The 25932-nt window shown below is 40.0% G+C and overlaps 1 long non-coding RNA gene across 1 annotated transcript in view; it reads left to right on the top strand.

Moving 5' to 3' along the window:
• The window catches only part of LOC145421388 (uncharacterized), a 46254-nt gene extending 42915 nt beyond the window's left edge, over window positions 1-3339 (top strand). The window contains exon 2 of the long non-coding RNA XR_013902731.1: window positions 2827-3339. This is a non-coding gene — a long non-coding RNA (uncharacterized LOC145421388). The remainder of the gene's footprint in view (window positions 1-2826) is intronic.
• The last annotated feature ends 22593 nt before the right edge of the window (window positions 3340-25932 follow it).

Below are 25932 nucleotides of genomic sequence, written 5' to 3'. Positions count from 1 at the left end.
TAGGCCACATGTTCATTATGGGTCCATCAGCAGGCCAGGAATTCCTCCTTTAGAGCAGAGTCCACGCCAGCCCCGTCTTCGGCAGACAAGAAAGAGCCACCCATCTTCTTGTCCTTCCGCTGGCCCATCACTTCCCAGCCCGGCTTGCGTTCTGCACTCGAATCCATGATGCGACCACCGCCACAGCTCCCCTTGCGTCGGTGTCCTGTAACATAACAAATAGGGGCCAGAACAATGGTCCCAGAAGCGGCCCTGGCTCATGGCCATGGTGACCCTCTCCCAATCCAGCTGCACCCAGTAAACAACAGTAGAGACCCTACTCACAAATGCAGGCAGAGGTAAACCTCTGCCCTGCTGCCAATCACACGCGTTGTCTCTTACTGTTGCCGTTCCATGAGGTCAGGACTTGGTCGCCGCATCACACTGGCCAGCTCGCATTAACCTTCCAGTCTGGGGCCTCTCTCTTCAGTGCTCAGCTAGCCTGTTTTTAAAAGGTCTTTACACAGCTGATAGGCCACCTCTGGACACACCCCTGCCTCAGCAGGTAGTCCCTATCAGCTAATTTGTCCCATGTGCAGCCAGTCCACAGTGGATAAAAACCATGTCACACACTAAAAACCATGCAATAGAAACAACACTCATAAATAAACACTAAAAATCAGAATAAAAACAATATACAAGATAAATACAAATTTCCACTGTGTGACACTTGTACGTCATATGAGCTTAGATTACAAAAATGTTCATGTTTTAAAGAAAAGTTGGCTTGTTTAAAAACAAGTTTTATTTCAGTTTGGAGATTATTGCCAAAAGCATTCCCTCCTCTGCCTTCACACGCATATGAACTTGAGTAACATCTCATTCTTAATCCATAGGGGTTATTATGATGCTGGCTGACCCTTTTCAGCTAAATCAACTTCAACTCTTCTAGGAAGGCTTTCTCCAATGTTTAGGAGTGCGTTTATAGTGATTTTTTGACCATTCTTTCAAAAGCACATTTGTGAGGTGAGACACTGATGCTCACTCAAACTGGTCACGGTTCTACTGGAGGTTTCTTCCTGTTAAAAGTGAGTTTTTCCTTCCCACTGTCATCAAAGCTCTTGCTCATAAGGGGTCATATGATTGTTAGGATCTTCTCTGTTTTCTTTCTATTATTGTAGAGTCTTTACCTTACAATATAAAGCACCTTGAGGCAACAAATGTTGTGATTTGGTGCTTTAAAAATAAAATTGAATTGAACTGGACAAAAAGTCCTCGCTAGTATTCTCCACTCTAATTAATCCCAAGGTCTCCTATCGGGTTGACTTCAGGACACTGTACAGGCCAGTCAAGTTTTTCCACATTGAACTCACCCTTCCAGGTCTTTATGAACCTGGATGTGCACTGGTCTACAGTCATGATAGAAGAGGAAGGGGCTAGAATGCCTTAGTATGCTGAAGCATTAAGAGTTCCTTTTACTGAAAGTAAGGGGCTGAATCTAACTCTCCTCAGGCCTGACCATTCACTCCTTCGAAGATTTTTCACTGTAGCAGTCTCAGGACAATAATCAACACTCAGCCTTTGACCAAGTGATGAAAATTTATGGCTACATCTAGCACTGACCGTGCTGCATTTTGTGTGTATATAGCAAGTCATAACACTTGCATGGAAGAAAAACACACCCATTTTCTTCCTTTGAGTTACTGTTTTGTCAGAAGCCATATGGCATATTGGACCTCTTTAAAGAAAACTCGGAGGAAGGTCCTAGCCTAGTAAAATAAATGTAAATACGATCTAGATGTGAGAGCAAACCTACATATGTTGGGAGGCTTTCACGGGAAAATTTGTTTCAGTCCCAGCAACATCAGCAGTGCCTGCATGACAGAGAGGCTAGGCGCAAACAATTTTCACCAGGAGACAAAGTGCTTCTGTTGCTCCCTTCACTCAGCTCAAAGTTACTCACCGGGTGGCAAGGACCCTTTATGGTCATGTGGCGAGTGGGGGACGTTGACTATGAAATGCTGCACTCGGACTGGGGGGAGCCACACAGGTATATCACCTCAGTCATTTCAAAGTATGGAGGGAGGCGAAACTGCTTCTCTGGTTAGCCAGGTTTAGGAGCTGGATGAGTTGGGACCAGAGGTACCAAATTCCACCGTTCCCACCTCCCTCCATTATGATAACCATTTGGCCAGCAGAGATGGGCAGTAATGCGTAATCTGATTACTTTTTTCAAGTAACAAGTAAAGTAAGGGATTACTATTGCAAAAAAGGTAATTTGATTACTGTTACTTTCCCATAAGCACGCTGCGTTACTGCGTTACTAAAACCGTGATTTGTTTTCCCGAGAGTGTCTCATGACAATGACGTAAGCAAGTGCGACGTTTGTAGCAACAGCTGTGTGCAGATCAACAATGGATAATAGGGCTTTGGAGTTGACGTCACGCCGCAATGTACTGTGGGAGCGCGGCGCCATTTTACGGGTCCACAAATCAAAACAAACACACTGTGTTGGAACGACGACAACAAGAAAGATGCTTAAAAGCATCATATTAAGTTATTCATAATTGTCACTTTATGCTTTCTCCATCTTGAAAGTGATGACATCCTTGCATTACATACTTTAGGTTCATTTTCTGCAGGCAGGTTTCTGAGAGAGAACAGGCAGATTTAGAATATAAAATGCAGCGTTCTATAGATGGATACATAAAAATATGAAAAATTACATGTATGTGCAAACTTTCTAAACACTTTTTTACATTTATGATAAAGTAGATAAAACACAATTATGTCGGCCTTGGCTCATAGTTCTTGTCTTTAAATGAACTTTGTCTGTGTGTGTTTCAGGTCCTGCACTCTCAAAGACTGAATGAACCAGCATTGCAGCCATGGGTCACTGTGAGCATTACAGAGAGGTTGAAGCCGCCCACTGCACCTGTATGGCCGGAGTCGCAGAGACCTGCAGCCATGTCGCTGCTCTTCTGTAGAAGCAACAGTGCGGATCCATGGCACAAGGACTGTTACAGATGAACCTGCATACTGGGTTGTGCTGGGTAATATGACCAAGATACAGCCAGAGGTTGGCCATAAGATGGACTTCTCCTCTTCAGCTGCCCAAAAAAAGGCTCTTGATCAAAACATAAACACACCATCCATATTGAAACGTCAAAGGAGCCGTCCTCAAAAAAGAAAAATCCCACCTTCTACTGTGGAGGAGTTGTCACTGCTATAATGCCATAATGTTTTATCTAGGGGTCTAGATTTATGCCTGTTGTGCACTGCCATGTAAATAATTTGCATTTACTGAATATGTACTGACTGAGTCCCACTGTTCAAAAGTTGAATAAAGAAACAAACTAATTTTTGCCTATTTTTTTTTTTAAATTAAAACCACTTTATAGAACATCACATCAGTTACAATGTAGAATCCATGTCATTTATAGTTTACAAATGACAAAATGTTTACACCAAATCATGACAGTGTTTACATGATATCACCCACTACTAACTTATTCACTGTATCTTTTGAAAAAAAAAATACCGCTATTTATACGGCAAAAGACTTAAGAATATTTAACAGGAGCAGGTTTCATTTTTCCCTGGTTTTGCTACCAAACTGTTCAACAAACGCAGCAAACCTTCACCATCTTATCCAGAAGGGTCACCTCTTCACCCTCACATGGAAGAAGTAATCTGATTGGCATGGTGGTATGTTTGAAGCAGGTCCCTTGTGTAGCACTGGAACCCAGTCACGATGTTTCATCCATTTCATTGGCTGGTTTGCTGCAATAATGCCAAATAATTAGCAACTCTATAAATAGAAGGTAGTTCTGCAAAATCACTCAGTAGGATGTTTGTTCTAATTTGCTATGAGCTCAGAGCGCATCGAAAATAAAACTAATAGGCTATAAAGAGTGATATGAACATATTTAGAACTTACCGGAATGGAAACGTCGGGAGCACCAACAGATATTTGGAGATGGAAGAGAACTGGATATCAGCTCGTCTCACAGCTGCTATCCAGGCTAGACGCCTTTGTTTGGTAACATCAATACACGAGCTGCCTCATGTTGCTTCCAGGTTGGGAAAGAATGAAAAGATAAACCATTTTCAAGCTTATTCTCTTGCCGGTCGTGTGATCGAACATTGCAGCCGACCACACAGCAAATACAAACCATGGCTGTTGTGTATGCCTTCGCTCCTTTTTTGCTTGTGCTTTGTTTTGACCCTGAAAATGGCGCATCCCACCCCCGTGACATCACGCTCCAAAACCCTAACGAGTGCAGGAGAGCATATGACTGTGCAGCGTTTAAAGAGTGGAAGTACTGACCTTACTTTGAGTTTGATTCCGTAAAAAGTGACAAAAACATTAGCGTCTGCTGTTCACTGCGTGGGAAGAAAACTTCTTTTTACAGCGAAAAAACCCCCCTAAATGTCTGAGCAAGCACTGACAGTACGTGAAATTCACAGAGAAACTGTCATATCCTTCCACTGAACGCTGCGGCACACCTGCACCAGGGCAAACCTCCGCCTGCCTCACTCCTGCTATACAGGTGAAAATAGAGCAACGGGACCGCTGAATTTTTGATTTTATTTATTTTCGGCTGTGTTTTACTTGCATCTATTTGAAAGACTGAGTGTAAACACAGAAAACTATTTTATTTTATGTGCTGGAATGTGCAGAAAATAGGTTTAAATGTTAAACAAATTTCTTCCAGTCAGGGAATGTTGCATATAATTTAATGTTTGCTTGATGCATAAAGTTAAAAGATTAAAACTAATAAAACTAGTTTCAAAAAGAGACTTTTTCATTTGATTACATTTTATATGACGGATTATGCAGAAAAAGTAGAATTGGGCTGAAAGATCTATTGCTTTATTACCTATTCAGGTTGTAAATCATTTTTTTAAAGTAAGTAAGTAACTAAGTAACTAATTACTATTGAAAATAAGTAATCAGTAAAGTAATGGGATTACTTTTGGGGGGAGTAATAAGTAATTAGTTACTGATTACTTTTTTCAAGTAACTTGACCAACACTGCTGGCCAGAGCGCAGATCTTGCTGCCATGCAACAGCGTTTTGCATGTGTGTTCTCTGTTCTCTGTCACACAACTCTGAGAGTGGGAATTGACTGCTATGCTGGAGTTACACAGCACTTGGTGTAGCCCCATAGTTTTTGTGGAGAAGAAAGACACAGGACATAGGGCTACTGGCAATCTTACTTGTCTCGAGAGTCTAAGAAAAAAATGGCCTTCTCCACTTTGGCTGGGTTGTACCAATTTGTTACACTTCAGTTTGGCTTGTTAGTAGACCCAGCCACTTTCCAATGCCTCATAGACTGGCACACGCTGCATATTCTGCTGCCTATGGATGATGTTGTCATCATCATTAGTGACACCAGGGCGAAACCTGTGAAGCGGGTGGCTGCGGTATTGGAATCCCTGAGGCAGGCAGGGTTCAGAGGCAACTCAAAGAAGTGTGCAATTGGACAGATGGAATTACAATATTTGGGATACTACCTGGGAGGCCGGTGCATGCACAGATGGAGAAAACAGCAACCATTGCAGCCTGCCCATATCCCAAGACCAAAAAAGAGTCGAGGCAGTTTTTCGGGCTGTCTGGCTAACTGGCATAAGTTGGGTATGTGAGTGGGAGTGTGGTCTCCAGAACCAGTGCAGAGAAGGGGTGGCGCAATTGGTTCAGGGCCAATGTTAGGGAGTCTGCCGTTTTTTGTCTCTAAGTTTACACTTAAATAATAATATATAACATAATATATATAATATAATGTACATACAGTGCACACTGTTGACATGTACGCTTAAAAATAGATACTGCCAACTTATAATGGCAAGTAAAACAACAATAACAACGAGAATCAGATAATACACTCAACAAAAATATAAACACAACACCTTTGTTACTGCTCCCATTCCCCATGGGATGGACGTAGAGACCTAAAATTCATTCCAGATACACAATATAACCATCCCTCCCAAACAGTGGTCACAAATCAGTCCAAATGTGTGGTAGTGGGCACATCTGCTATATTGAGATAATCCATCCCACCTCACAGGTGTGCCACATCAGGATGCTGATCTGACATCATGAGTAGTGCACAGGTGTACCTCAGACTGCCCACAACAAAAGGCCACCCTGGAATGTGCAGTTTTTTGCGCTATTGGGGGTCTGGGGACCCAGAACCGGTCAGTATCTGGTGTGACCACCATTTGCCTCATGCAGTGCAACACATCGTCGCATGGAGTCTATCAGATTGTCAATTGTGGCCTGTGGAATGTTGGTCCACTCCACTTCAATGGCTGTGCGAGGTTGTTGGATATTCGTGGGAACTGGTACACGCTGTCGTATACGCCGGTCAAGCACATCCCGAACATGCTCAATGGGTGACATGTCCGGTGAGTATGCTGGCCATGCAAGAACTGGGACATTCTCAGCTGCCATCTGCCCTGAACAATGTGAACCATGATTCATCCGTGAAGCGCACACCTCTCCAACGTGCCAGACGCCATCGAATGTGAGCATTTGCCCACACAAGTCTGTTATGGCGACGAGCTGGAGTCAGGTCAAGACCCCGATGAGGACGACGGGCATGCAGTTGAGCGTCCCTGAGACGGTTTCTGACAGTTTTTGTTGTGGGCAGTCTGAGGTACACCTGTGCACTACTCATGATGTCAGATCAGCATCCTGATGTGGCACACCTGTGAGGTGGGATGGATTATCTCAATATAGCAGATGTGCCCACTACCACACATTTGGACTGATTTGTGACCACTGTTTGGGAGGGATGGTTATATTGTGTATCTGGAATGAATTTTAGGTCTCTACGTGCATCCCGTGGGGAATGGGAGCAGTAACAAAAGTGTTGCGTTTATATTTTTGTTGAGTGTAATAAGATAATGTTAATGTAATGTTAAGTTGCCTTTACTTGCAAACGTTACTTTTTTTGTATAATATCGATAAGCTCATATTTTGTTTAAGGTTTAAATGAACCATAGGGAAAAATTGTCACAGTACGGCTGTGTGCAGGCAAAAGTAGGACCCAAACGCAAACTCACAGAGACAAAAGGTAAACTCAAAAAACACAGCTTTATTGCTGGCGTGGAGTGGGACACGAAAAACAATACAAAATAAACTAAACTGGGAAAACTAAAGCACAAGGAGCCACAGGGAAAAATCACACAGCTATGATGGAGACTACGACACTGACAAAGAGAAACACAGGGCTTAAATACACAGAGGGATAACGAGGGAATGAGACACAGAAGGAGGGCACAGCTGGGAGAAATCAGGACTGGACGAGACAGACGCAAAACTAGAAACACTCACATGAGGCATGGACCTTCAAAGTAAAACAGGAAGTATCACACAGAGACGCGAACTAGACACAGTGGAGACAGCAACTAAGAAACAGAGACAAACCATAAGGCAGAGGTCTAAGAACCAAAATACACAGAGGGAAATACTCAGCTTTGAACACAAGAGACTAGACTAGAGGGAGTAACAAAAGACCAACCATAAGAACATAATGCACAATGCAGGGTGACAGAAAACAAGAAACTCAAACATGCAAAGACACACCATAAACAGAACAGAGGGGGCACAGAGAGACATGAAGGGCAGGGGAGACTTAACATGGGTTGAAACACAAGGGGGAACTAATAAGCAAATCAACGTAGGAGGCCTAATGAGCTAAACATACTATAAACATCAAAATGAACTAAAACTCAAAACACTGGGTCCTAAGACCCAGGATCGTGACAAAAATATGGTAGAGCCCTTTAAAATAAACCTTTGTGCAGTTAGTGAGCAGCTATCTAACTCCTTTTGTTTAGGAGAGAGACTGCTGTGAGTAATAGTACAAATTCTGAGGCAGATGGAGTCAGCCATCAGTGTTCAGCCAGGGGGCCTAGCTTATTCGAAGCTTGTCTATCGGTTAGGGGCTTTTAGCATTTCCTGCTTCTTAATTCTGATAAGACAGATTTGATGGTCACTGGACCACAAAAAATTCATTACTTGTCCCATAAATTCACCTTGAAAATTCTGGGACAAGTAATGACTATCATAAATTGCAGGGACAAGGTAAAGAACTTGGGTGAGTGGTTTGTGCTGTCCTTCAAGTCTCATGTAAAACAACCAACAAAGACTGCCTTTTATCATCAGACAAGTTTTATCAATTGACACTGCAGAGGTTCTTGTCCATGCATTTGTGTCTTCAGGCATTGATGATTGTAACGCTCTTCTTTCTGAGTTACCAAAAACAGTTTTAGAGGTTTACAGATGGTGCAAAATGCAGCTGCTAGCATTTTAACAAAAACTGGGAAATTTTAGCACATTACCCCAGTACTCAAATCTCTTTACTGGTTGCCTTATCAGGTTCGAACCTTGTCAGGTTCAAGCAGTTCTGTTGCTCACCTACAAGGCTTTAAATGGTTTGGCGCCTTCATATCTCTCTGACCTGACCTCTATGTTCCATCCTGTGCTCTCCAATCTCAGAATACTGGCCTTCTAAAAGTTCCTAAAGCTAGAAAAAAAGACTATTGGAGAGATTGTGCTTTTTCTTTTCGTGCCCCATTTTTATGGAACAACCTTCCTCAAGATATTAGGCAGGCATGCTCTGTTTTTAAAGCTAAGTTAAAGACCCACTTGTTCACCCTATCATATGTGTCTTAATTCTATACCTATTAGTTTTTAAATTGTAATCAGTTTTTAAATTGTATTGGGGTTTTTTCTGTATTGCTTTTATTTACTTATCTTCTTTTATCTTCAAATAGCTGTTCAGCACTTTGTTTGAAAGCATTTATAAATAAAGGCCTTAAAAACCTGCGTGTTCAAAAGCAGCAGTTTCAATTTTTATCCTCTCCAATCCTACTGAGGACAAAGTACAGCTGCTACATGCAGTACTGCCACAGATTCCAATCTAAACTCTAATGAACTGTCACACTGTGTATGTTTGTGTTTCCCAAATGGATGTGAAAGGGACTACAGAGATTACATTCTGTGCTGGGATTTTTATTTTTCAAATTATGCTGATAGAAATTTTTGAAAAGCTCGCAGTGTAAAGTGAGCTGTAATCATTAAATACTGATGAATGAATTACTTATATGTATGATTTTTTTTTTTTTAAAAACAAACAAACCCAAAGCTTTTTAGACCATTAAATTGTTAATATATGAGAATGGAAGTGAACCTTTTCCTCCTGTTACCTAAACTGAGAAAATTTGCCACAACAGGCAGAGACATTTTAGTTAATCCAAGGACCTTGGTTGCCAGCATCCATCATAGCGACCGCATATTGACATTGTAGGATGTAAGCAATTGCTGTTTCTCAGGGAGAAAAAAGTGCTATTTGGTCAAGAGAAAACATGAATGCACCCTGCAGACGCAGGACAGCCTCACCCCAGTTCTAGCCATCATTGGTTCAGTACAGTTCAGTTCATACACTACCAGCAGCTTGGCTGTGAGCAAAGGGCCCTACTCGCCTAAAAAAAAAAAAACTCCCGCAACAAGCTCTTCTCCATTCAGCCCTTTTCTTATGCTTGTAGATCAAACCTTGCACTAACTCAAATACACTAACCTAGGGGTGATGTCACTCCTGAGTTACAACATCCGAGGTATGCATTTGGAATGCAGCACCTGTTGCTACTGAGTTTCAGTTCAGTTCTTGTGTAATTTGACACACCTCAGCCTTTGTTCCCTGTTTCCCTGCCTTAAGAGTGACAGCCACCCTTCTATTGATAGTGAATGGATCAACTGAAGGGCCAGATGGTCCTGTGTCATGTCTGTGGTGGGTTTTTTTGTGTGTTTCTTAAGGAAAATCAGAATCAGAATCAGAATCAGAATACTTTATTGATCCCTGGGGGAAATTATTTTTTGTTACAGTGCTCCATTTTAAACCAACATTAAGACAAGACAGACAATACACTAACTAAGAATAGTACAATATACAGTGGGGCAAAAAAGTATTTAGTCAGCCACCGATTGTGCAAGTTGCCCCACTTAAAATGATGACAGAGGTCAGTAATTTGCACCAGAGGTACACTTCAACTGTGAGAGACAGAATGTGAAAAAAAATCCATGAATCCACATGGTAGGATTTGTAAAGAATTTATTCTTAAATTAGGGTGGAAAATAAGTATTTGGTCACCTCAAACAAGGAAAATCTCTGGCTCTCACAGACCTGTAATGTCTTCTGTAAGAAGCTTTTCTGTCCCCCACTCGTTACCTGTATGAATGGCACCTGTTTGAACTCATCATCTGTATAAAAGACACCTGTCCACAGCCTCAAACAGTCAGACTCCAAACTCCGCCATGGCCAAGACCAAAGAGCTTTCGAAGGACACCAGGAAAAGTATTGTAGACCTGCACCAGACTGGGAAGAGTGAATCTACAATAGGCAAGCAGCTTGGTGTGAAAAAATCAACTGTGGGAGCAATCATCAGAAAATGGAAGACATACAAGACCACTGATAATCTCCCTCGATCTGGGGCTCCACGCAAGATCTCATCCCGTGGGGTCAAAATGATCATGAGAACGGTGAGCAAAGATCCCAGAACCACACGGGGGGACCTGGTGAATGACCTGCATAGAGCTGGGACCAAAGTAACAAAGGTCACCATCAGTAACACACTACAACGGCAGGGAATCAAATCCCGCAGTGCCAGACGTGTTCCGCTGCTGAAGCCAGTGCATGTCCAGGCCCGTCTGAAGTTTGCCAGAGAGCACATGGATGATACAGCAGAGGATTGGGAGAATGTCATGTGGTCAGATGAAACCAAAGTAGAACTTTTTGGTATAAACTCAACTCGTCGTGTTTGGAGGAAGAAGAATACTGAGTTGCATCCCAAGAACACCATACCTACTGTGAAGCATGGGGGTGGAAACATCATGCTATGGGGCTGTTTTTCTGCCAAGGGGACAGGACGACTGATCCGTGTTAAGGACAGAATGAATGGGGCCATGTATCGTGAGATTTTGAGCCAAAACCTCCTTCCATCAGTGAGAACTTTGAAGATGAAACGAGGCTGGGTCTTCCAACATGACAATGATCCAAAACACACCGCCCGGGTAACAAAGGAGTGGCTCCGTAAGAAGCATTTGAAAGTCCTGGAGTGGCCTAGCCAGTCTCCAGACCTCAACCCCATAGAAAATCTGTGGCGGGAGTTGAAAGTCCGTGTTGCTCGGCGACAGCCCCAAAACATCACTGTTCTCGAGAAGATCTGCATGGAGGAATGGGCCAAAATACCAGCTACTGTGTGTGCAAACCTGGTAAAGACCTATAGTAAACGTTTGACCTCTGTTATTGCCAACAAAGGTTATGTTACAAAGTATTGAGTTGTATTTTTATTATTGACCAAATACTTATTTTCCACCCTGATTTACGAATAAATTCTTTACAAATCCTACCATGTGGATTCATGGATTTTTTTTTCACATTCTGTCTCTCACAATTGAAGTGTACCTCTTGTGCAAATTACTGACCTCTGTCATCATTTTAAGTGGGGCAACTTGCACAATCGGTGGCTGACTAAATACTTTTTTGCCCCACTGTATACATATATATATATACATACATACATACATAAGTCACTCATAGATAAATAGATAAATAGATAAAAACAACAGGGCACGGAGAGGATCAACTAGGACTTAGTGCTACACTTTACATGAGAGAGTCACACTACATAAGACCAAATAATTGGTCTGGAGGAAAAGTGCTCGTCATTGTGATATGCACAGAATTAATCCAGAGATATATTTTTCTTCCTTCCTTTTTTATTTCTCATTTTATCTGATCTTTGTTCACATATATTAGTTTCATTCCAGAAAGTATCACAATCCAACATTAAGGGGGGTTTTTTGTTTGTTTTTTTCATTTTAGACAAACTTAAGTGTGGATATAACAAGGCAAGGCATCAGATAAGAAAGTGCTGCTGATGGTTATCACTTTTTCCTGAGATAGTGACAGTGCTGAAGGAGAAATGGAGGTACTGTGTCTTCTGTCTGGCTCTCAGCCACCAGTTCACAGCTCTGGAGTGCAGTAAAAAAGAGTTATAATGTTATTGAAGACCTCCACTCATGTGCTTCATTGACTCTCACCTCCAACGTTGTCGTAAAAGTCACTTCCCTTGAGGTAAATCACTAAGCACCAGGGTGCAGAAGTGAAGTAAAATTGTAAATGAATGTCACTTTTACAGGAGAACATCCGTTTGTCAACCTCAGGAAAACAAGCTGTCAAAACACAAACACACACAGTTGTTACATAGAAAATGACTTATAAACTAACATAAATGTGAATGAATGTGCACTAACCAGGGATAGAATTATTCAAAGGCCATAAAATATATATTTTCTAATCATTAATAACATGAATTTATTAAGTGTATTACTGGCAGGTCTTGGTCTAAGACAGAATTAGCTTCTTCACACAAAATACAATCCCTGTTTCACAAAGTATATTTCAAGGCTTTGGTGACTTGATAACAAAGGGATATATTGGACTCAAATGCAGAAACTCTTCCAAAGTATTTAAAAGTGGAGTATTAATGTAAAGTTCTCTTTTTTTGGTAACAAATTCAGTGATGGTGCTAACCTATTTTTTGTGTGTTTTTGGCAATAGCATTTTGATAGGCATCCTCAAAAGAGTGACCTTTGTCTTTTAGATGTAGATGGACCATTGAGTCTTGTCCAATCGAGGTGGCTCTTCTATGTTGTGCCATTTGTTTATGAAGTGGCTGTTTGGTTTATCCAATGTAGAGGTCTGAGCACTGTACAGCAGGGGTGTCGAACTCCAGGCCTCGAGGGCCGGTGTCCTGCAGGTTTTAGATGTCACCCTGGGTCAACACACCTGAATCAAATGATTAGTTCATTACCAGGCCTCTGGAGAACGTTCAGACATGTTGAGGAGGTCATTTAGCCATTTAAATCAGCTGTGATGGATCAAGGACACATCTAAAACCTACAGGACACCAACTCTCGAGGCCTGGAGTTCGGCTCAGGAAATTTCATACTTTGCTAACGAAAACTTATATTTCCCAGTCAATACCTATACAATACAGAGAAGAATAGGAGCTCTGTTCATTTCCCAGATCATCTGTTCATAATGGCTTAATGTTTCCAAACAATCTGGATTCTTAAAAACTAAACTGCAATACTTAAAATAATTGTGTAGAGAATTTTCAGTAATTAAAGACTTGTAAAGCTGACCTTTATTTTTTCAATTAGACATGGAACTATTACTAAACTCTGAGTAGTAACTCAGGAAAAAAATCCCTATTTTCTGGCTGTTGGAGCGCCATAATCGATCTAAAGGCTGAGATTAGATCAGATTGATTAAACTAAGGAACATTAAATCAGTTTATTCCATGAATCTCATTAAACATTTTTATCCAGTAATTGCAGAAATTATTGTTACATTCCATCACAACATACATTTTTTAGTGAACAATTCCATAAACAATGAAATGGTCGTAAACTCTTGCAAAAACAAAACAGCTGAATAATTAGATTTAAAAATCAAATGTAATCTTTGATCCCTTGATGAAACTTGATTAACTTCTCTTTGTCTGAGTATGCATTTTAACCGTGACTGGCAAAAAAGATCACCTCCTTGACAATGTACTGTAGTTTAGACATATCTATAGCTATCCATTATTTTTAACTCACTGCACCGATTAATAAATATATGACATCAGATATTTGAAGTGATGAGCAGACTGACACTCATTGCGCTAATAACTGACAAAAGACAAGAATATATGGGATAGCTGAGGACACAGCATCTGGCCCTTTCACACCTCATTGAGTTGATGGAATACTAATAAAAGCCATATGACAACAGCATACTAAGTGTGCAATTAATATTCTAAAATATTCCTGCGCTGTATGTGGCAAAGACCTGTTGGAGGCTTGTTTGCAGGCAAAGTGACAGTGCTGTCTTTCCAGTAAAGAGAAGATATCCTTATTAACCTTTTTCCCAGAGCTGTGTCGCAGACAAAGCAGCATGTTCTGCTGGATGCACAGAGTACACATGGCGACTGTTTGTTGTCCTGCTGCCTGACAGCTGTCCTATCTACACATAAATAATCTCCTCTGTAGCTTTTTGTCCTCCGAACTCAAATGCTAACTGACTGATCTGCAGATGAATCTAAGTCACTGCACAGCTAAAATGAAAATCATTTTCTTACAGCCTGGGTGTAAAGGTGAAGATGTGTTCAAATCAAGAAAAAAAAAGATATATATACATATATATATATATATATATATATATATACATATATATATATATATATATATATATATATATATATATATATATATATATATATATATATATATATATATATATGTAATTGAAAAAAGATTAATATATCCATCAACAGTGTCATCAGTAAATATATTCCTTAATGTACCATATAGCATCTCTAAGCTTGTCATTTGAAATTAAATGTTATGATGGTGCCTATACTACTTGAAATTATAATTTAGTTACTAATAACACCTCTTTGAAATGTTATTTAAAAAAATTAAAATGCTATGTATTATTTGTGACAGTATTGCATACTCCTTATTATAAATGAATTCATTACCTGTTCTGTGTTACTCTGCAAGATGTTCTGAGAGCCATAGGCCCGCATGATTACCAGTTAACAGTATAAACCTTTGGCACACTGATACAAATCCTTACGCTAATGAGGATGCACAAAAGACACATTAATTATTTCAATTTCAATCTATGTTCAGTTAAAACACAAACATGTTTCAGTTGAGGCCATCTCTGAAAAAACAAAATTACAGTAAATAAAATTAAAAGTAACCACAAAAAAGTAACACTTGTCCTATTAGAAGAAATGCAAGGTTATCTGAGATTAAGTGCTTAAAGCAAAGTTGTTGAAAAAGTTCTTGTATGTCATTGTTTTGAGGCCGCTCTACGTGTACTAGCTGCGCCTGCTCTTTGTATTTTCAAAACGTGTATCTCTTAGACTTTATATCCTTGTGTTTGTTTGTGTTGTATTATATTAAAATGCTAATTAAAAAATGTATCACTCATTCATAAAGAAGAAAGTTTTGTAACTATCTCGACTGTGTCTTTTCCACAACAGTTCTTCTTTCTAATTACTATAATAATTTATACTTTATTAATCCCATAGGAAATTACTTAGTCTTCTGGGACGATTGTGGATCAAGAGTTGGCATTTCGTCTTGTAATTGGAAGGTTGCCCGTCCGTAGACACGCACACATATTTATTATATATGTGTGTCTCCTGTGTATCTTCTAGAAGACAGATAAGAGGCGGCTGAAGAAGCTCCAGGTGGGCTCTTGGCTACATGATTGTCAGCTCCAGTAATTCAAACCAGATTTATGTCAGTGTGCTGTGAACTAGGATGTTGTTTACTTTAATATTTCATTGTGCAATCTGGACTATATTCATCTGAGGAAGGTTACTATATTGATGTAACTTGGTGACTTTCCTACTTGTAATATATTAATGGACATTAGTATGCAGATGTACTATGTATATGAACTACGCATTAGTATTGCAATACCGGGTCATATTTACAGGTTTAGATTTTTTTTAAAAGACACCAGCTGTAACTACATAGGTCCAATAAAACAATGGCCATGCATCATACTGATGTCTGTGAAGGTTTATTTTTTGCTCAGTCACTCTACAATATTAAAAGAAAATAAAAGACAAAATCCCTTTATGTTGGTGTAAATGGTAAATGGTCTGGTTCTTATATAGCACTTATCCACTCTTTAGTTTAGACAAGCATCATTTTTCTACAGCTAAACGCTTTCTATCTCATATTCACCTTCTGATGGGAAGAACTTGGGGTTTAGTATCTTGCCCGAAGGACACTTTACATCCTTTGACATGCCAGTCTCCGGTAAGTCAGAGCAGTTTGGGATTAAACCACCAACCTTGAGTTGGTAAAACTATACAAGATTTGTGTGAATTAAATTACACCTGTGAGGAAATAAAGATTAAAGATGTGATATTTTGCTATTTTTGCCTGATTTACTCACTGCTGTATTACCATGCACAATATTATCTACCAAATTGTCTTGCCCTGCCAGTGGCAGGTTGCATCATCATGTGCAGCCTTTTAAGGCAAAAACCAGGTCATGTTAAAAGCTAGGCAAGGAGGCAAGGAGGCCAGGATCTATAGCTAAGGATCTACAGTTTCAGACATTTAAAAAAGTGATTATACTTTTAGCTTAAATTTAACCAAATCATACAATCTTATACTAGATATTCATCATCTGATCACATTGAGCAGTACAGCTCTGTTTGTTCTGTATCAGGCATTTGTCTACATCATAACTGAGATTGCAAATGGAGAACACAAAGGTTTTAATAATACAGTCATCATCAGTGGCTTTTTTTATTCAAAAATAACATTCTCCAAATATTTTCCACTTTTGGTATGTACAATATTTTGTGTAGTTGTTGTTTGATAAACGTTCATAAAATAAGATATGGTTTGAAGTTTGCCTCTGCATGTAACTATAGCAGCTGTACTCACTATATAATAGTGACTTGTGAATATGGATAATTTACAGGGTTTTCATCTTTCCATTATCTTGTTCTCTTTCTTTTTCAGTGTCCTTTATATCCTATTTAACAAGACTAACTGTAGGCTTGAAATAAGCCAAGAATGGCACAGACAGCAAAAGCTTACCAAAGATGCTCAGTGACAATCTTGACAGCACACAAAAAACAGCCAATCAATGATTCATTAATCCAATATTTCCAGTGTTTATCTTATCTTCAATGTCTGTAAACGTATCTAAAAACCATGCTTGAAATTGTAGTTTATTATAAAAAAAACAAAAAACAGTGCAATATTTTGCCCTAAAAAAAGAAAAACCCTTGTTCAGCACAGCCATACATGGCTAGTGAGAGGCTTTGAGATAAGTGTTGCCGTCTTGGTTGCAAAAAAACAGATGTGAAAAGTCTGACTGTGTAACCCCATCTTCATTGGCTAATTACGGTGGCCCCTAGAGACAAAACACTTGCAAACTCCAAAACACAACGGAAGTGCTCCAGGACGCTAGGGGCAGTGTTGAGCTTTTGTTACCTAGTAACTACACAAGCCAGGAAGTACCAATGACCGGATTTGGGCTGTATCCCAATTCAGGGTCTGCAGCCTTAAAGGCCGCATTTTAAGGCCGATTATGTGATAGCAACATGACGAAGGCTGTTCCAATTCAAAGGCTGCTCGAAATGCGGCCCTCAAATGCGTCCTTAATTTCCCTGAATTTTAAGGATAGGTTGGTGTAGCCTTCATGGCCCAACATATCCCAGATTTTATAGTGCGGCGGTGGTGTGGATAACTTTGCCGAAAAAACGGCAGAAGAGTAAACTTTCAGAAGTAAGTACTGAATATTATGTCACTTATTTATGTGCAAATGTTTTTATAATGAAGAACATTAAAACATTACTGTTGACCACATGTTGGGAAACTTATGTGACATTAGCGATGTTTGTACTAACTTGGTTTTAAAGCCTTTACTTCAAAATATCCCATATGGAAAAGATATATATAAATCTTATAAAGTTTGTATCTGTCTTGTGTGAAACTTGTATGAAAAGCATATAAGAGTGAAAACAGATATAAGATCCCTTGAAAAATTATATAATGAAACTTGTATGTTTTGGATACTTACTAAAACAATGTATGAAAGTAATGAGAAAGTGGCCACTTTCATGAGTAATCACATATAAGTTTTTACTATTTCTTTTCCATATGGGATACGCCGTTCAATAGTTGACCTTAATCTTACAGAGAATGTGATGATTTTATGTATAATTAATGTCAGTCATATATCCACAAACACAACAAGCTGAAAGTCAGTGATGCTGCTCGGTTTGCAGTCCTGAATATCACGGCACAAGCAGGATTCACTGCACTGTTAATGTTAGCTATGTTAGATTGCTGCCTCTGTTCGGTGGTGTCGAGCCAAACGGACTTTAACGTGTGTTTGAACGAGCTGACAGTTCACTCGTTAAGCTGAAAGAAAGATGCTTTAATCACAGGAGTCACACATGTGTCCACTGTACCATCTGGGAACTCTTCTTGTTTCGTAATAACACAATCCTCCTTCTGTTGTGCTGTTTTGTAGCAGTGTGTACACCTGAGACTGTCACCTGTCTGTCTGTCCTGCACTCTCTCTCTTTTTCTTTCTCTCTGATTGTGTAATAAAAGTATGAACATTCATTTAGAAGTTACACTTGTGTTTGAATCCTGCAGCTTATCAAATGGTAAATGGACTGATTCTTATATAGCACTTTTCTACTCTCCCAGAGTACTCAAAGCGCTCTATACAACATGCCTCATTCACCCAGTTTGGCCATATTTCAGAGCTGCAACATCACTGGAGTGCCCAAAAGCACAAGGTGTGCAATACTCAGAGACATGGCCAAGGTAAGAAAGGCTGAAAGGCGACCACCACTGAACAAGACACACAAGCTGAAACGTCAAGACTGGGCCAAGAAATATCTCAAGACTGATTTTTCTAAGGTTTTATGGACTGATGAAATGAGAGTGAGTCTTGATGGGCCAGATGGATGGGCCCGTGGCTGGATTGGTAAAGGGCAGAGAGCTCCAGTCCGACTCAGACGCCAGCAAGGTGGAGGTGGAGCACTGGTTTGGGCTGGTATCATCAAAGATGAGCTTGTGGGGCTTTTTCGGGTTGAGGATGGAGTCAAGCTCAACTCCCAGTCCTACTGCCAGTTTCTGGAAGACACCTTCTTCAAGCAGTGGTACAGGAAGAAGTCTGCATCCTTCAAGAAAAACATGATTTTCATGCAGGACAATGCTCCATCACACGCGTCCAAGTACTCCACAGCATGGCAGGCAAGAAAGGGTATAAAAGAAGAAAAACTAATGACATGGCCACCTTGTTCACCTGATCTGAACCCCATTGAGAACCTGTGGTCCATCATCAAATGTGAGATTTACAGTACACCTCTCTGAACAGTGTCTGGGAGGCTGTGGTTGCTGCTGCACGCAATGTTGATGGTGAACAGATCAAAACACTGACAGAATCCATGGATGGCAGGCTTTTGAGTGTCCTTGCAAAGAAAGGTGTCTATATTGGTCGCTGATTTGTTTTTGTTTTGTTTTTGAATGTCAGAAATGTATATTTGTGAATGTGGAGAGGTTATATTGGTTTCACTGGTAAAAATAAATAATTGAAATGGGTATATATTTGTTTTTTGTTAAGTTGCCTAATAATTATGCCCAGTACTAGTCACCTGCACACACAGATATCCCCCTAAAATAGCTAAAACTAAAAACAAACTAAAAACTACTTCCAAAAACATTCAGCTTTGATATTAATGAGTATTTTGGGTTCATTGAGAACATGGCTGCTGTTCAATAATAAAATTATTCCTCAAAAATACAACTTGCCTAATAATTCTGCACTCCCTGTATTGCTGTAATTGTTTATATGCTTTATATTTTCTGAGGTAAGTTGATCTATAGTGTTACATCATATTCTTTAAGGATGTTATGTGTTTGTATACTTTCTGCCCAGTTTGACCCATTTAGCAGAAGTCAGCCTGTTTAAGGCCCTGATATCTATTCCGTATGACTTAAAGCAGTTATGACATGGTCTGATTTTCTCACCCAATAAAGGAATATTCAGTATATCAGTCTACTCTTCATTTTATCAGAAACAGTTTGTACATTTTCTTTTTATAAATATATGTAAGCAATGAGCCAAATTTAGTAATGCCAACATACTGAAGGAACAACATTTGTCTCTTATATATGATACACCTATATATGCACTGTCAACGATACTTGTGTTTGAGTGAAGATTTAAGGTGATAAGACATATAAATAACTGCAACTTGAATCTGTACTGAGGCTCAGTATTTGACACAGAGTTCATGTTCACTGCTGTAATAGCTAATAATGATTAATATAATAACTATAATATTGGCCATATTATATTTACATTACCAAAGTGATATGACTTTAGTCTCATGAACAACATTAGCTAATTGTTATTTACTAACTAATCTTAAATGACTGTTCAGGGCCCTATTTCAGGAAGCCGGTTTAGAAAACTCAGAGTGAAAAACGATACTCAGGGTTGAGTAACCCCGAACTGTCCAACTCGGAATATTCGGTTTCAGAAAGGCTGATAACAATAAGTTCAGTCAACGCGGAGTTGCTTTAACCCCAAGTTAAGCGCGCGCACGAGGATACATAAAGCCCTGATTAGTGGAGACGGAGGGAAAGAAGGCGCGGTCAATGTATTTTACAGCGCTTGAGGCCGAAATTCTGATGGCAGCATATGCCGATAACATGCAAATTTTGCGGAAAAAAAGTAACACAGCCTCAGCTGCAAAAGAAAGAGAGCATGCATGGCAAAACAAAGCCGACAGAGTCAATGCGTGAGTGTTAATTTAAACATTGATCTAGGGATTTCCACCCATTTAACACGTTATTTTATTATATTTCATTTTATTTTTTATTTTATACATTTTATTTTGTGACGTGATGTGAGCACAGGTGCAACCCAACAGGTCCCAAACGTTCCTGGCAGCAAGTAAAAATGAAATATAAAAATATAGTCCAAACAGGTAAGGTGTAATTGTATTATGAGCCATAGTGCTTGGTCTGTTTGTCCTATGTAAATCAATTGCAGTTAGAGGCTACATTAATTTTCTTTCTGTAAGCACTTATTGAAATTATCTGAGCACATTACAAGTACATATTTGCTCTGTATGCTCAAATGTGACCCGTTATAGCCAACAGAAAAAAAAGCGGAGGCCCGAAAAACAGGTGGGGGTCCTCCACCACCACCACTCACAGAGGCTGAGCAGTTGGCTTCCACATTTGTGATAATGTTGACAGCATCACATATGATCTTCACAGTGCACAGTCTCCTTCATTTACTGAAGGAGCAATGATTGGAATGTGAGTGCCATCTACAGTGGGGCAAAAAAGTATTTAGTCAGCCACCGATTGTGCAAGTTGCCCCACTTAAAATGATGACAGAGGTCAGTAATTTGCACAAGAGGTACACTTCAACTGTGAGAGACAGAATGTGAAAAAAAAATCCATGAATCCACATGGTAGGATTTGTAAAGAATTTATTCGTAAATCAGGGTGGAAAATAAGTATTTGGTCAATAACAAAAATACAACTCAATACTTTGTAACATAACCTTTGTTGGCAATAACAGAGGTCAAACGTTTACTATAGGTCTTTACCAGGTTTGCACACACAGTAGCTGGTATTTTGGCCCATTCCTCCATGCAGATCTTCTCGAGAACAGTGATGTTTTGGGGCTGTCGCCGAGCAACACGGACTTTCAACTCCCGCCACAGATTTTCTATGGGGTTGAGGTCTGGAGACTGGCTAGGCCACTCCAGGACTTTCAAATGCTTCTTACGGAGCCACTCCTTTGTTGCCCGGGCGGTGTGTTTTGGATCATTGTCATGTTGGAAGACCCAGCCTCGTTTCATCTTCAAAGTTCTCACTGATGGAAGGAGGTTTTGGCTCAAAATCTCACGATACATGGCCCCATTCATTCTGTCCTTAACACGGATCAGTCGTCCTGTCCCCTTGGCAGAAAAACAGCCCCATAGCATGATGTTTCCACCCCCATGCTTCACAGTAGGTATGGTGTTCTTGGGATGCAACTCAGTATTCTTCTTCCTCCAAACACGACGAGTTGAGTTTATACCAAAAAGTTCTACTTTGGTTTCATCTGACCACATGACATTCTCCCAATCCTCTGCTGTATCATCCATGTGCTCTCTGGCAAACTTCAGACGGGCCTGGACATGCACTGGCTTCAGCAGCGGAACACGTCTGGCACTGCGGGATTTGATTCCCTGCCGTTGTAGTGTGTTACTGATGGTGACCTTTGTTACTTTGGTCCCAGCTCTCTGCAGGTCATTCACCAGGTCCCCCCGTGTGGTTCTGGGATCTTTGCTCACCGTTCTCATGATCATTTTGACCCCACGGGATGAGATCTTGCGTGGAGCCCCAGATCGAGGGAGATTATCAGTGCTCTTGTATGTCTTCCATTTTCTGATGATTGCTCCCACAGTTGATTTTTTCACACCAAGCTGCTTGCCTATTGTAGATTCACTCTTCCCAGTCTGGTGCAGGTCTACAATACTTTTCCTGGTGTCCTTCGAAAGCTCTTTGGTCTTGGCCATGGCGGAGTTTGGAGTCTGACTGTTTGAGGCTGTGGACAGGTGTCTTTTATACAGATGATGAGTTCAAACAGGTGCCATTCATACAGGTAACGAGTGGGGGACAGAAAAGCTTCTTACAGAAGACATTACAGGTCTGTGAGAGCCAGAGATTTTCCTTGTTTGAGGTGACCAAATACTTATTTTCCACCCTAATTTAAGAATAAATTCTTTACAAATCCTACCATGTGAATTCATGGATTTTTTTTTCACATTCTGTCTCTCACAGTTGAAGTGTACCTCTGGTGCAAATTACTGACCTCTGTCATCATTTTAAGTGGGGCAACTTGCACAATCGGTGGCTGACTAAATACTTTTTTGCCCCACTGTATACAGCCAATCACGCCTGGGAACCGTGAGAATAAATGTAAAATTTAAGTAGTAGTTCAAGTATCACCACATCATGAATTAAGTTTCGTTCATCCTGATACCTGCAATTTTGTGGCATCCCTCTTTGATAAATTTTGTGGGTCTATGACCGGGGAACACCACAGACGAGTACAGGAGACGTTTCAGTGCAACTGTAACATTCCTGACTGCCCGACAGACGGTAGCCTTGGAAACGTGCTCAGCGTCACCAATATTATACAGAAAGCTCCCGTTTGCAAAAAACCGAAGTGCAATACAAATAATATGTACAGAACTGAGAGAATGTCCGCGATGTGTCACATGAGCAATATTACGCCTGAGGATGTTATTCAAATGAATTATAGATTGTGCTGAAAAACGGTAACGTTCACACAGAAAATCATCAGGAAATGATAAAACGCGCTCTAATCACTCTCTCCCGGCGGAGAGCTCTGCGGAGAATTTGGGCTTCAACATCTACTGGCTCTTCAAGGAAGGAGCACGCCATGTCTGACACTTCCTACAGTCAGGTTTCCGACAAAGAGGCGGAGAAAGTCAGGGTTAGTTGAAGTAAACCTGCTAGGGGGCAGGTTAGCTTAGGAGTGTGTCGTCATAGTAACTCACTCGGAATTAATCTAAACTCGCTTTGTGAAACCGAAAACCCAGAGTTTTTGTTAACTCAGGGTATACTTACTCAGAGTTTGCACTAAACCGGCTTCCTGAAATAGGGCCCAGTACAGAAATGAAGCCCAAAAATCATGTTTTACTGTCCTGTGGTCTCAGCCTCAGATACTTATCAAATCACACAAAGCTCTTGTAGCAACAAACAAACAAATAAACAAAATATTTTCTCCTTCATTTCTGTCAAACAAAGTTGTATGACACGTTTCCAGTGGTTGCTAGGCAACCTGGGCAGCGCGACGGAGACTAAACCGTCGCATACAGACAAACCTGCCGGTTTTTTTGCAAATCGAGCTCAACACTGCCCCTAGTGTCCTGGAGCACTTCCGTTGTGTTTTGGAATTTGCATGTGTTTTGGAATTTGCATGTGTTTTGGGGTTTTTCAAGTGTTTTGGAGTTTGTACGTGTTTTGGAGTTTGTACGTGTTTTGGAGTTTGCAAGTGTTTTGGAGTTTGTACGTGTTTTGGAGTTTGCAAGTGTTTTGGAGTTTGTACGTGTTTTGGAGTTTGCACGTGTTTTGGAGTTTGTACGTGTTTTGGAGTTTGCACGTGTTTTGGAGTTTGTACGTGTTTTGGAGTTTGCACGTGTTTTGGAGTTTGTACGTGTTTTGGAGTTTGCAAGTGTTTTGGAGTTTGTACGTGTTTTGGAGTTTGTACGTGTTTTGGAGTTTGCAAGTGTTTTGGAGTTTGCACGTGTTTTGGAGTTTGCACGTGTTTTGGAGTTTGCATGTGTTTTGGATTTTGCAAGTGTTTTGGAGTTTGTAAGTGCTTTGTCTCTAGGGGCCACCGTAGGGGCTAATGACTTGTGATTTATTAAACTAATTGAATTCAATTTACTTTTATTTACATAGTGTCACATCACATCAACAGTTGCCTCAAGGTGCCTTAAAGTCTATAGTTATATGAAAGTAAATATATAAGAATACCTAAATCAAAAGAACAACAAAAGAAGACTAGTTGGGTTTTAATAAGGTAGTTAAACAATTTTATTAACATAGTCTTATGTTAATCACCTTATAAAAACATGTAAGCTGACTACCTATTTGCTAAGCGTTACTAAAAGAACCTACTATAACACATTACATTGTCTTATCTATTCAACTAATCTGTTTCTTGTAACATAGTCTCACACATTTTCAAACATAGCTACATGTTCCCATGTTTATTTGTCCTTTGGTGACTTGTGAAGGACATCATAATGTAACATATTTCCTGAGCAGGTATCCCAAGCAGAAGGCATTTATAAAAATGTTAAATGACACTGCCATCAGAACTAAAGTAGGCACTGGTGATGGATGACTCAGAGCACAGCAGGAGTGCTGGGGATCCTGTACGTGACGATTTGATCAATGTGTCTCTCCACGCAGCCGGTCAGGAGATGTAGTGCCTGCCATGTTCAGACCCCATTGTTTAATCCAACACATCATTAGCACGCAGGCAAAGGTTAACGAGACAGAGATAACCCATTAAATAATCAATTGATCATTCTTCAATTTACCTAAACTCTTGTCCTTTTCTCACCAACACGGATCACATAAAACTACTCTAAGAAAAACACAGAGGCACAGTTATTCACAAGACATCTAGAAACACTTATAAACTTCAGATAAACCCTTCAGGACTTGCTCTGCTTTATTTATTTCTTGTACTTTCCTCTTTGTGGATTTGTCTGCTTTATCTCAGCTCAGGAATTGAGCTAGCTTTTGGGTGCATTTTCAGTTAGCCTGGACATCCATTATCAGTCTGAGGCAAACCTGATTTAGAACCTCAGAATTATTTGGTGGAGAAGAGGACATAGTCATTCTGTCACCTTCTTCTCTACTGTCAGTCCCATTGCTGCTCTTTAATAAGGCTGCTAATCAATTAAGGCATGTGTGCAAAAGGGTCATCTCAGCCAAGTATCCAAATGAGGCCAACGGTCAGATCAGCGAGACACTGCAGGGTTATTGAACAGAACACATACCTGTCTTCCACATTGTCCAGCTCAACTTAAATTAAGCTGTAAACTGACCATGCACATAAAACATTATTTTCTGAACGTCTGCAGAAAGTTTCTGTTTATCTTGAACTTAGTTAAGGATCTTATGATCCCTTACATGTTTGCCTAACAAACAAAGATGCCTGGTTTGACGCTTGGAGGAGCCACAAATTGCTTGGGGGTTGCGTCAGGAAAGGCAAGTAGCATGAAAATGTAGAAAATCAAATATGCAGAGCTGCATGCTGCTGTGACTGCTCAAATTAAAGTAAAGCCAACAGTCATTATGGCATTTAAAACTTTATCTGTCAAAAATTAGTTTATTCAGTAGAAACAGTGTACTCAAACCAAAATTTAAACCAAACAGCAAATCAAGCAATTAAATTAAATGCAGCCTGCATGGCATATGCATGGCTGTTGTGAGTCAGCTGCTGCTTGCAGAGTCAATTTTTTTATTTGTTAATTTTAGCATCTATGCCCAAAATATTCCCAAAGCTTCTTAGCTTGTGTCGCCTCTGCTTTTATTGATGTGCTCATCACTTTTAGATCAATAGATCAGATGTTGTCTTTGCATTTTAGTCAAATATTTATATGTTGTCGGGTTTTGTTTTTTGTTGTTGTATTTTATTTTATTTTTTTTGGGGGGGGGGGTATTAACACCAGTGTTTTAAAAGATTGTAACACAACTCCTGGTTGCTTCTA

This window comes from Astatotilapia calliptera, chromosome 17 (genome assembly GCF_964374335.1).
Source record: "Astatotilapia calliptera chromosome 17, fAstCal68.1, whole genome shotgun sequence".
In the NCBI taxonomy this organism is placed as follows: Eukaryota; Metazoa; Chordata; class Actinopteri; order Cichliformes; family Cichlidae; genus Astatotilapia; species Astatotilapia calliptera.
Note: the sequence above shows the minus strand (reverse complement) of the source record. Positions and strands in the feature narration are given on the sequence as shown.